Raw genomic sequence first — 13,845 nt, 5'->3', positions numbered from 1 at the left:
TGCCCCGGTCAGCTGTTATTGTGAAGTGGAAATGTCTAGGAGCAACAACGGCTCAGCCACAAAGTGGTAGGCCACACAAGCTCACAGAACAGGACCGCCGAGTGCTGAAGCACGTAGCGGGTAAAAATCATCTGTCCTCGGTTGCAACACTCACTACCCAGTTCCAAACTGCCTCTGAAAGCAACGTCAGCACAAGAACTGTTCGTCGGGAGCTTCATGAAATGGGTTTCCATGGCCGAGCAACTGCCACAAGCCTAAGATCATGCGCAATGCCAAGCATCGGCTGGAGTGGTGTAAAGCTTGCCGCCATTGGACTCTGGAGCAGTGGAAACACATTCTCTGAAATGATGAATCGCGCATCACCATCTGGCAGTCTGACGGACAAATCTTGGTTTGGCGGATGCCAGGAGAATGCTACCTGCCCGAATGCATAGTGCTAACTGTAAAGTTTGGTGGAGGAGGAATAATGGTCTGGGGCTGTTTTTCATGGTTTGGACTAGGTGAAGGGAAGTCTTAATGCTACAGCAAAAAATGATATTATAGACGATTCTGTTCTTCCAACTTTGTGGCAACAGTTTGGGGAAGGCCCTTTCCTGTTTCAGCATGAGAATGCCCTCGTGCACAAAGCGAGGTCCATACAGAAATGGTTTGCCGAGATCGGTGTAGAAGAACATGACTGGCCTGCACAGAGCTTTAACCTCAACCCCATTGAACACCTTTGGGATGAATTGGAACGCCGACTGCGAGCCAAGCCTAATATCCCAACATCAGTGCTCAACCTCACTAATGCTCTTATGGCTGAAAGGAAGCAAGTCCCTGCAGCAATGTTCCAACATCTAGTGGAAAGCTTTCCCAGAAGAGTGGAGGCTGTTATAGCAGCAAAGGGGGGACCAACTCCATATGAATGCCCATGATTTTGGAATGAGATGTTCGACGTGCAGGTGTCCACATACTTTTGTACTAGTGTACATCTACCTCTATGCGAAGTTTGGTTATTTTATCTCAAAGTAAATTTTTTCAGCATAGTACTATACAAAAGGGAGATTGTTTTACATTCCTCCATATTAACACAGAAATTATCGCAAATAGTTTTTGTTGGTAAATTGTTTGATTACAAAGTCCTAAAAAAGGATTTAAAAAATGCTTTCAAAATGGTCCTTTTTGGCAGCGGCCCGTAGGGTAAAAATGTACCCCCAGTTGACACTTTTAGAGTTAATAATATATGAATAACAGTTAATAACAGGTTATAACAGTTAACACGGATAATACAAGTTAATAACACATGTAATAAAAGGTAGTTATAGTTAATAACACTGTAGTGGAGAAATATTTGATGAATAACTATATAATATATATTACACAATCGACCCATAATAATACTTTGCAATTTAATATGACAAAGTCTGTAAGTTTGTCTCACAGCCATTCTACATGAACAGTAAGCAAATGTCTATTCAAATCTCAGTGTATTTATCAGTGGCATGAACAATTCATTTGAATATGATTTGAATATGAAAAATATACTAGAGATGTGGTTGTTGCACTTCCTTATTTTACAGTCATCTTTCAGTTGTTGAACTAATGTTTACTAGGGTATTATTTGGTTACAATACATTATTTCCGGCACTTACTTCCAAATACACAAATAGCAATTATCTAGTGCTTGTTTTAATTGATGCCCAGAAAACATTATGTTTTGATCATATAATTATTAGGTTAGTATCATTATTAGTTTACCATTTAATTTATAAGTAATTAGTAAGTATCAGGTAAAATAAAAGGGTGGGGGAGGAGGTTTGTAGTTTAGCATGTCTTTTGGTTACGCTGACCCGCTGAGTCCACTAGATGACAGTACAGGACGTGTCTTACAGGACATGTGTGATAATATAGGCTATGTCTGTACAAGTCAGACAGAAATGTACAACAGCCGTGTTGTAAGCTTCTGTATGTAAACACACTCTCAATGCTATTGGATACCTGAATGATAAGGAGCAATTCAACCATTCACAGACATGGGACAGACAGATGCACAATTATTGTTGTTATGTGTGGTGTGCAGTGGTAATTTTAACATGTACATCTTGGTGGGGCAAACACAAATCCATCTGGTTTGCGCTTAGTGGGACTATCATTTGTTTTTTAACAGGACAATAACCCAGCACACACCTTCAGGCTGTGTAAGGGCTATTTGGCCAAGAAGGAGAGTGATGGAGTGCTGCATCAGATGACCAGGCCTCCACAATCACCCGACCTCAACCCAATTGAGATGTTTTGGAATGAGTTGGAGTCAAGGAAAAGCAGCCCACAAGTGCCCAGCATATGTGGGAACTCCTTCAAGACTGTTGGAAAAGCATTCCTCATGAAGCTGGTTGAGAGAATGCCAAGAGTGTGCAAAGCTGTCATCAAGGCAAAGGGTGGCTGCTTTTAAGAATCTAAAATAAAAAATATATTTTGATTTGTTTAACAGTTTTTTGGTCACTACATGATTCCATATGTGTTATTTCATAGTGTTGATGTCTTCACTATTCACTACCAAAGCCCCATATACTAAGCACCATTGCGACCTGTACACTCTCGTTGGCTGGCCCTCGCTTCATACTCGTCGCCAAACCCACTGGCTCCATGTCATCTACAAGACCCTGCTAGGTAAAGTCCCCCCTTATCTCAGCTCGCTGGTCACCATAGCATCTCCCACCTGTAGCACACGCTCCAGCAGGTATATCTCTCTAGTCACCCCCAAGACCAATTCTTTCTTTGGCCGCCTCTCCTTCCAGTTCTCTGCTGCCAATGACTGGAACGAACTACAAAAATCTCTGAAACTGGAAACACTTATCTCCCTCACTAGCTTTAAGCACCAACTGTCAGAGCAGCTCACAGATTACTGCACCTGTACATAGCCCACCTATAATTTAGCCCAAACAACTACCTCTTTCCCAACTGTATTTAATTTTTATTTATTTATTTATTTTGCTCCTTTGCACCCCATTATTTTTTTATTTCTACTTTGCACATTCTTCCATTGCAAAACTACCATTCCAGTATTTTACTTGCTATATTGTATTTACTTTGCCATCATGGCCTTTTTTTGCCTTTACCTCCCTTCTCACCTCATTTGCTCACATTGTATATAGACTTGTTTATACTGCATTATTGACTGTATGTTTGTTTTTACTCCATGTGTAACTCTGTGTCGTTTTATCTGTCGAACTGCTTTGCTTTATCTTGGCCAGGTCGCAATTGTAAATGAGAACTTGTTCTCAACTTGCCTACCTGGTTAAATAAAGGTAAAATAAATAAATAAAATAAAATATTCTACAATGTAGAAAATAATAAAAATTAAGAAAAACCCTTGAATGTGTAGGGGTGTCCAAACTTTTGACTGGTACTGTATCTATATATTTAACTTTTTCTATTTAGCCTTTATTTAACTAGGCAAGTCAGTTAAGAACAAATTATTATTCACAATTATGGCCTGCCAAGAGGCAAAAGGCCTCCTGCAGCGACAGGGGCTGGGATTAAGAATAAAAATGTTGGTGAAAACATACATCATGACAAGAGAGATATCACAACGCTACATAATGAGAGACCTAAGACAACAACACAGCATGGCAGCAACACATGACAACACAGCATGGTAGCAACACAACATGACCAACACGGTAGCAACACAACATGGCAGCAGCATAACATGGTAGCAGCACAAACATGGTACAAACATGAATGGGCACAGACAACAGCACAAAGGGAAAAAAGGTAGAGACAACAATACATCACACAAAGCAGCCACAAGTGTCAGTAAGAGTGTCCATGATTAGAATGTAGTTAGAGTTTTTTTGCAGCTCATTCCATTCTAGCTGCAGTGAACTGAAAAGAGGAGAAACCCAGGTATGTGTGTGCTTTGGGGAGCTTTAACAGAGTATGCAATGTTTCAGCAAGATAGTGGCCGTATCTGTTACGCAGAAACTCACTGCGCAGCAACTCACTGCCTTCCTGAAGACAAACAATGCATACGAAATGCTTCAGTCTGGTTTTAGACCCCACCATAGCACTGAGACTGCACTTGTGAAGGTGGTAAATTACCTTTTAATGGCATCAGACCGAGGCTCTGCATCTGTCCTCGTGCTCCTAGACCTTAGTGCTGCTTTTGATACCATCGATCACCACATTCTTTTGGAGAGATTGGAAACCCAAATTGGACCACACGGACAAGTTCTGGCCTGGTTTAGATCTTATCTGTCGGAAAGATATCAGTTTGTCTCTGTGAATAGTTTGTCCTCTGACAAATCAACTGTAAATTTTGGTGTTCCTCAAGGTTCCGTTTTAGGACCACTATTGTTTTCACTATATATTTGACCTCTTGGGGATGTCATTCGAAAACATAATTTTAACTTTCACTGCTATGCGGATGACAAACAGCTGTACATTTCAATGAAACATGGTGAAGCCCCAAAATTGCCCTCAGTAGAAGCATGTGTTTCAGATATAAGGAGGTGGATGGCTGCAAACTTTCTACTTTTAAACTCGGACAAAACAGAGATGCTTGTTCTAGGTCCCAAGAAACAAAGAGATTTTCTGTTGAATCTGACAATTAATCTTAATGGTTGTACAGTCGTCTCAAATAAAACTGTGAAGGACCTCGGCATTACACTGGACCCTGATCTCTCTTTTGAAGAACATATCAAGACTGTTTCAAGGACAGCTTTTTTCCATCTACGTAACATTGCAAAAATCAGAAACTTTCTGTCCAAAAATGATGCAGAAAAATTAATCCATGCTTTTGTCACTTCTAGGTTAGACTACTGCAATGCTCTACTTTCCGGCTACCCGGATAACCGGAGAGCAAGAGGTACCGGGCAGGCACTGTGTTATGCTGTGGAGCGCACGGTGTCTCCAGTGCGGGTGCATAGCCCGGTGCGGTACATTCCAGCTCCTCGTATCGGCCGGGCTAGAGTGGGCATCGAACCAGGTAAGGTTGGGCAGGCTCGGTGCTCAAGAGCTCCAGTGCACCTTCACGGTCCGGTCTATCCAGTGCCACCTCCACACACCAGCCCTCCGGTGGCAGCCCCCCGCACCAGGCTGTCTCTCTGTCCTTTGTCTACAGGTGCTCCCGCCTGTCCAGCGCTGCTAGAGCCTTCCTCCTCTCCAGCACCGCTAGATTCTCCCGTCTCTCCAGAGCTGCTAGAGTCTCCCGCCTGTCCAGAGCTGCTAGAGTCTCCCGCCTGTCCAGAGTTGCTAGAGTCTCCCGCCTGTCCAGAGCTGCTAGAGTCTCCCGCCTGTCCAGAGCTGCTAGAGTCTCCCGCCTGTCCAGAGCTGCTAGAGTCTCCCGCCTCCTGTCCAGAGCTGCTAGAGTCTCCCGCCTGTCCAGAGCTGCTAGAGTCTCCAGTCTGCCAGGATCCTCCAGAGCCGCCAGTCAGCCAGGATCTTCCAGAGCCGCCATTCAGCCAGGATCTGCCAGAGCCGCCATTCAGCCAGGATCTGCCAGAGCCGCCATTCAGCCAGGATCTGCCAGAGCCGCCATTCAGCCAGGATCTGCCAGAGCCGCCCTTCAGCCAGGATCTGCCAGAGCCGCCCTTCAGCCAGGAGCTGCCAGAGCCGCCATTCAGCCAGGAGCTGCCAGAGCCGCCATTCAGCCAGGAGCTGTCAGAGCCATCAGTCAGCCAGAAGCTGTCAGAGCCGTCAACAAGCCTGAGCTATCTCTCGGTCCTGAGCTACCTCTCGGTCCTGAGCTACCTCTCGGTCCTGAGCTACCCCTCAGTCCTGAGCTACCCCTCCGTCCTGAGCTACCCCTCAGTCCGGAGCTGCCCCTCAGTCCGGAGGAGTTTGTTTAGTCCAGTGGGGCCCTTTTGTAGGGTTGCCAATCCAAGGTCGGCAGCGAGGGTCGCTGTTCCTAGGAGGAGACTAAAGCGGACAAAGACTATGGTGGAGTGGGGTCCACGTCCTGCGCCAGAGCCGCCACAGCGGGCAGATGCCCACCCAGGTTGTTTCCTGTGTCTGTGTTTGTGCCACACGGGACTGTTTCGTTGCCAGTTCACTTTGTTATTTTGTATTTGTGTTCATGTTCAGTTTTCCCTATTAAAACATGGACACCTACCACGCCGCATATTGGTCCGATCCTTGTTTCACCTCTTCAGAGGAAGAGGAGGAAATCTGCCGTGACCGTATTTGGCTAAGGTGTATGTAAACTTCCGACTTCAACTGTAGGCCTAATCTTAAATATTTTCCCAATTTATCTAAGTGCGCAGTATTTTTTTGGCATGTATTTTCAAGCCAAGTTTGAACTCCGATGTCCAAACTAAGGTTTTCATTTCCAGCCTATATTATGTTTAGATTGCACCCCTGTAGTGCTGTGGTGCTTGAGGCACCCAGTTTAGCTGCTGGGAATTGACACAGAGGTATAGCTTACTTATTCAACTGTCATTCAAAGTAACATGATAGATTTTAGCTGCTAGTTTTGGAAGTCATTTTGTATGACCATTTAGTATGGCTGGTTTAAAACCATGGGGTGTCTATTTACAAAACACACTATGGCTCCGGTCTTTGCAAGAACAATAAACATCCTGTATGCATATTACTTGTCTTGAAATATTAAACTTGTCTTCAGGATTTTTTATTAAATGTAGGCAATTTCTCCCACGGCATATTTTGTAGAATTTGACAAGAGGAATCTGACAGCTAATTGGATAGTCCCTGTGAATGCAACTTCATCTGAGATGGAATAAAAGGTGGGAGTAAAAGGCGCTGAATGGTCAATCTGGTGTCTGCATTTGCTGTGCAGCATTTGCGTTGATATGGCTTTCACAGACGTTGTATCAATCACTCTACTTGCGATTCATTCTTCCTGCGTTGCAGGAAAGTTCTCATGCAACAGAGTGATCAAATTAAGACCCTACATCTGTACAGTTACTATTGCTCTCCTTTTGCCAACTAGTATGTCAACACACATCCTTCTAAACGAATTCAACCTAATAGCACACAAGTCTCATAGCAGTTCAACATATTGTCAATGTGTTCAACATAATACTTCATCATCATCAGGGCAAATCAATAGGACTCAATCCTAACAGCTGTATTCATTTTAATTTGGGAGTTTTTGCAGCTGCTAATTGAAGATAAGAGTCTTGAGAGTGCAGAAGTTATCATACAGTTAGTGTCTGACAGAAAAGGTCTAGGAATTGGACCACTGGCGTTAGGGACCCACGCAGAACCCGGAGGTTGGGCCCCCCAGATAGTAAATGAGCATGTCATAAGCCAGGAAATGTGTGTTAAAACTGCAACATTTTCTCTCTGACTCATGGCAAAACATGTAGAATAGCAGAAAATTAGCTCAGGTTTTCTCGAAAATCAGGCACAATCCTTGTCCTGCAGGGAATGTTTTTTGTTCTCGAACTTCTCGAACAAATTCACTCTAGACACAAACTGCTACAGACCTATATCTATCCTGCCCTGCATCTCTAAGGTCTTCGAAAGCCAAGTTAACAAACAGATTACTGACCATTTTGAATCACATCGTACCTTCTCCGCTATGCTATCTGGTTTCCGAGCTGGTCATGGGTGCACCTCAGCTACGCTTAATGTCCTTAATGATATCATAACCGCCATCGATAAGAGACATTAATGTGCAGCCGTATTCATCGACCTGGCCAAGACTTTCGACTCTGTCAATCACCACATTCTTATTGGCAGACTCAACAGCCTTGGTTTCTCAAATGATTGCCTCGCCTGGTTCACCAACTACTTCTCTGATAGAGTTCAGTGGTCAAATCGGAGGGCCTGTTGTCCGGGCCTCTGGCAGTCTCTATGGGGGTGCCACAGGGTTCAATTCTCGGGCCGACTCTCTTCTCTGTAAACATCAATGATGTCGCTCTTGCTGCTGGTGATTCTCTGATCCACCTCTACGCAGACGACACCATTCGGTATACTTCTGGCCCTTCTTTGGACACTGTGTTAACTAACCTCCAGACGAGCTTCAATTCCATACAACACTCCTCCCGTGGACTCCAACTGCTCTTAAACGCAAATAAAACTAAATGCATGCTATTCAACCGATCATTGCCCGCACCTGCCCGCCCATCCAGCATCACTACTCTGGACGGCTCTGACTTAGAATACGTGGATAACTACAAATATCTAGGTGTCTGGCTAGACTGTATACTCTCATTCCAGACTCACATTAAGCATCTCCAATCAAAAATTTCACAACAAAGCTTCCTTCACTCATCCTGCCAAACATACCCTCGTAAAACTGACAATCCTACCGATCCTTGACTTCGACGATGTCATCTATAAAATAGCCTCCAACACTCTACTCAGCAAACTGGATGTAGTCTATCACAGTGCCATTCGTATTGCCACCAAAGCCCCATACACTACTCACCACTGCGAACTGAACGCTCTCGTTGGCTGGCCCTCGCTTCTTACTCGTCGCCAAACCCACTGGCTACAGGTTATCTACAAGTATCTGCTAGGTAAAGACCCACCTTATCTCAGCTCGCTGGTCACCATAGCAGCACCCACTCGTAGCACGCGCTCTAGCAGGTATATCTCACTGGTCACCCCCAAAGCCAATTCCTCCTTTGGTCGCCTTTTCTTCCAGTTCTCTGCTGCCACTGACTGGAACGAACTGCAAAAATCACTGAAGCTGGAGATTCTCCACTCCCTCACTAGCTTTAAGAACCAGCTGTCAGAGCAGCTCACAGATCACTGCACCTGTTCATAGCCCATCTTTATACAGCCCATCTATCTACCTCATCCCCATACTGTATTTATTTATTTTGCTCCTTTTGCACCACAGTATCTCTACTTGCACATCCATATATTGCACATCTACCATTCCAGTGTTTAATTGCCATATTGTAATTACTTTGCCACCATGGCCTATTTATTGCTTAACTCCCTTATTTGACCTAATTTGCACTCACTGTATATAGACTTTGTTTTCTTTTTTTCTACTGTATTATTGACTGTATGTTTTGTTCTTTCCATTTATAACTCTGTGTTGTTGTATGTGTCGAACTGCTATGCTTTATCCCTGCCAGGTCGCAGTTGCAAATGAGAACTTGTTCTCAACTAGCTTACCTGGTTAAATAAAGGTGAAATAAAAAAAAATTAAAAAATTAAAATGTGATTTTGTTGCGTTATCTTGAGCTCAACATTTACATTTAGGGGAATTTTATCAGGAAATTATTTGTTTTTAGAATTTTCTAAATACTTAAATATTATTCATTCCCAATAGACTCTATGGCTGGAAATGCCCTTGTCCAAAGCAAAGGGTCACAATTTCAAATTCTCCAAAAAAGTAATAATGGATATTAACTGAACAATTATCTTATGTAGTTTCTTGCAATAGCCCTCTGTGACTTTAAATAATATCTCTCTCAAAACTATGATTCCTAAAACATGTGTCCGGAGATTTGCCTAAAATCCTAAATTCTTCAGGAATGAGCATGGTCAGCTATACCATAAGGTTCCCTTATTCATGTCTGCATTGTTGTGCAACAAGCCCACTCATGATCTGTAAAGTTCTCTACTTTTGATAGATTTAAGCAAACAATATTGTAATCACCATACATTTTGATTTTATTAGGTTATAGAGCCATAAAGCAACTGAGATTTTGTTTTGCTACTGTGTACCACTTAAAAAATACAAATTAAAAAGTAAACTCTATAAAGCCCCAACTCCATCAGATTTTTGTCTAACATCAACTCTGTCAGAGTGCTGAAAAAGATGATAGGATGATTATATTTCTATTTGGGATTTCTATTTGGGATAATTTCCATATTCTATAAACATTTGTAGGCCTATTGAAATTAGATTTTTAGAGGACAAAATATGTCTGTTTTGAGTAGACTATCTGTTGTCAACTTTGTCAGTGGCTTGTCAACTCACTGTTCTGCAACATATGCTTGAACAATTTAAGTATTTGCTGTGCTAGACCTGAGGGATAATGTTTGCTTTATTGTGACAGACACTGGGAGTCAGGAAGCAGGTGCAGATGGCGAGTTTAATAATAACGAAGATGGAGAGTCACAAAACAAGCGAAGCGCCAGGACATAAAAACTGAATCAATACTGCCTGAAGAGTGATGCTAGGGAGTGCTAGATAAAGGGGGAATAATCAGGGTAGTGATGGAGTTCAGGTGTGTCTCATGATAGGGCGCAGGTGTGCATAATGATGGACCGGTGGTTAGTAGACCTGCGACGTCAAGCGCCGGAGCAGGAGTTGACGTGACAGTACACCCCCCCTCCCCCAGACACGTGGCTCCAGTCGCAGGATGATGCCGGCCAGGAGGACGGCCCCGAGGGTGAAGAGCGGGCTGGTCCAGACGGCGAAGGTGAAATTCTCGGATGGTGTTGGGATCTAGAATGTCGTCCACCGGAACTCAGCAACTCTCCTCTAGACCGTACCCCTCCCAGTCCACCAGGTTTTGGAGCCGACCCCCACGACGTCGGGAGTCCAGGAGTGATCTGACGGCATAGGCGGGGCTCCCCTCGATGTCCAAGGGAGGTGGAGGGGTGTCGTGGGGGACGGCATCAGCAAAGGACCAGGAACCACCGGCCTGAGGAGGGAAACATGAGAGATCCGGTAGTTAGTGGGGAGTTGTAATCTGTAAGTTACTTTGTTGACCCTTCGGAGGACCTTGAACGGTGGACCACAAACTGGGGACTCAGCTTCTTACAGGGCAGGCTGAGCGGGAGGTTCCTGGTAGAGAACCAGACGCGGTCACCAGGATGGAACACAGGAGCCTCACTAAGGTGGCGATCCGGCTGCTCTTTCTGACCGCACGCTGGAGTTTCACGGAGGCATCGTTCCATACCGTGCCTGAACCACTCGTCCACCGCAGGAGCTTTGGTCTGTCTCGGAGTCCACGGATCAAGGGCTGGCTGATAACCCAGAACACACGGGAAGGGAGTCAGCCCGGTGGAGGAGTGTCACAATGAATTCTGGGCGTATTCAGCCCAAGGAAAGAATCGGGCCCACTCCCCTTGCTGGTCCTGGCAACATTTTAACCTAGCCTCACGGCAAAAAAGGTAAAATAGCATTAGCTTATCTATAAAACCGCACATTTTTCTCTCTGCCCCCTTGCTTGGACCATGCGGGGCCCCGTGGAACTGCATTTAACCACCGAACTGGACAACTACAGCATTCTTGCTTTATAATATGATATCTAAAACATCTCAATATGTCTGTCTGTAAAACTGCGTTGAGGAAGGCAGGTTGTCCAACCCAACCCTAGTCCTGAAGGCTGTTCTCAGGGATTAGTGTTTGATTCCGACCATCTTGGAGAGTTACAGTTAAGTCAATATCCAAAGGATTTATTTAATTAAAGATGTGTTATTTAATCAATCAAGTAGAGATAAGAATGCTTGATTAATCCAGAACAAGACACACATTGGTCTAAGGCTTATACCAACACATTTTGAAGGTGAAGCCTCTGGAGCCAATTATACATTAGTCATGATCAGGGCCAGCGTTATGGACAGGCCTGAAGTGTAAACCAGAGTCAACGGATGTTGTTGACGTAGCTATGCGGCTCTGAGACCACAATCTGCGGGTGACACACAGCCCAAATTCCCAACAAACGCGGCTCTGGTACTCATCCTCTAGTCATTTGAATGTGTTGACAGTTGGAGAAATTGCTTGAGCTGCGCTGATTCAAAATGTATGAAAGCCAACTGTCCAATATTCTAGAACACAGCTGTGCATACACTTACATGCACACCACTGGCACGCGCTGTTGAGTTTTGGCCCATTCAATTTATTTAGACTATTTAGCTAACCATCCTATACATCTCATGAGAAATTAGGTGGTGTTTTAGTGTAACAACAGTGAAGTTATACTATGCTATTGTATTTGATTATGTTATGTAGAATACAAATGAATCATTATGTGATCTTCCAAGACATGGATTCCGCTTTGATGCAACTTTAGGCCTACTTTGTGAGGAATGGGTGGCTCTGGCAGCAATACACCGCTGTTGTCCATTGCACTGAACAAGCAATTGAAGTGCACCTATAGCCTACTCTTTTGCCTTGTGCAAAATTTGGGGATGTAGAAATGAGAGACCACATGTGTGGCCTTATGAAAATATTTGGCCAATGAAACATTTCTGGTTGGTCTCAGGGAATGTAAAACAGTTAGGGAGACTTTTAAAATGGGATTCAATGAGGTAGCAGCAAATACTGTATGTTGAATGAGCAACTAATAAGCATGGAAAGCCTCACATTTGATGAAAGGACGTTATAGGCTCTCCTTCAGTATAATACACCAATTTACTTTTGTAGCTCTTCATCAGAAGCGTGCTTTTTGTAAGTAGTTAGGCCTACTGCCCTTTTCAAGTTTAGCTGGAATTTAGCCCTAAATTATTTGAGAAATAGGATTGGTTGACAATTGCCTATGAAATTGGTCTTTCTCTGCTCTGCGCAGATTATCAGATCTCAACAACAATTGGAGAAGTGTTTAATATGACCAGTAGGCTTAGCTACCACATCCTTATAATATATATTTTATCATAAGCGCAACCTGACTGCAAGAGACAGGTTGGAATGTCTGGCTGAAATACAGGACACATCAATATTTTTTGGGTGTTTGAATTTGTTGAGGTACATGATTGTTTGGTTGTGGGGAAAAGGGACAAAATGCGGGACTGTCCCACACAATCAGGGACATGTGGTCACCCCTAGACCTGGCATGCCCTACCGTACCTCCTTGCCCATTGATCATTTATTTAACAGAGATGCGCACAGAATAAAATAAAGCATCCCAGCGAGTGAAACAGTGGCCCTTTGTCTCAGTATGTGTAGTCCATGTATCTGATGCTGTCTGGCCAAAAAGAGCAAGGCATGTCATACATAAAGTAAGACAGAGGGGTGCTGTTTTGCTCACTCGGATGCTCTCTCCGAGATAGTTTCAGCCCATTCCAAATTGAAGGACAGTTGGTAACATAGCCGCAGGAAGTAGGGGTGCTCAGGGTGCTGCAGCAACACCAGAAAAAAATTAATTAAAACAAAATTTAAATACATTTATTTTTTAACATGGTTGGTGGGTTCACACTGTTCGACTGCTGGAATTATTTTGTACGATTGTTTGAAGGTAACCGACTTTTTAAAGTGATTCGCTTGACAATCAGATGAAAACTTCATTACTGGCTGTAACTTCAGGAAAATGTTATGTTTGTGCTTTTCTAATAACCAATTCGACTGGGTTCATGCAAGTGACTGATTGATCGTGCCTGGGAGGAATCCTCGTTATCAGTGTCTGCAATTTGGCATTTGTTTTGAGAATGGAAAGGGATATCTGTCACATTGTATAAATGATTGGAGACAGGCGCAGGAATTTGTAAATGGGGGTGGGGGGTTTAATACTCCACCCAAAATATACAACATGCCATGAAAAAGCACGGGGACGAAGCCCAAAACAAACACATATACAAAAACACAGGGATGTAACGCGAACAAAAGAGCGAGGTAAAACCTCGAATAAATACACAGGATGAGACCCGCAATACACTACACAGGGCGAGACCTATAATAACAAATGCACAACAATTCACGGGATGAGACCCGTAATAACACCATACACGCAGCACAAAAGCAGAAATAACAAAGCACAGGTACTCACAGAGCTAAACGGACATGGGAACAATAACCAACAAAACAATGGTGCACAGAGGGCACATATATACAATTACTAATCAAGGGAAAGGGAATCAGGTGTGCGTAATGAGACAGTTAAGTGATGCCTAGAGGCCGGTGACGTAGACCTCCGGAGCTGGTGCACTGATTGAGCAGGGGTACCAGGGGAATCTGTGACAATACCCCAAACTATAGTTTTGGCAAGTTGGTTA

General features: G+C 43.8%; 1 long non-coding RNA gene across 1 annotated transcript; it reads right to left on the bottom strand.

Annotated features, from left to right (window-relative positions):
* Window positions 1–9,982: 9,982 nt before the first annotated feature.
* Window positions 9,983–13,641, bottom strand: LOC116376126 (uncharacterized). Its single transcript, XR_004211509.1, has 3 exons — window positions 13,620–13,641; window positions 10,677–11,008; window positions 9,983–10,556 (listed from the first exon to the last, which is right to left on the bottom strand). It is a non-coding gene; the product is annotated as an uncharacterized LOC116376126 (long non-coding RNA).
* Between the last annotated feature and the right edge of the window lie 204 nt (window positions 13,642–13,845).

Source organism: Oncorhynchus kisutch, linkage group LG1, assembly GCF_002021735.2.
Source record: "Oncorhynchus kisutch isolate 150728-3 linkage group LG1, Okis_V2, whole genome shotgun sequence".
Taxonomy (NCBI): Eukaryota; Metazoa; Chordata; class Actinopteri; order Salmoniformes; family Salmonidae; genus Oncorhynchus; species Oncorhynchus kisutch.
This window is presented reverse-complemented; position numbering and strand designations above follow the sequence as displayed.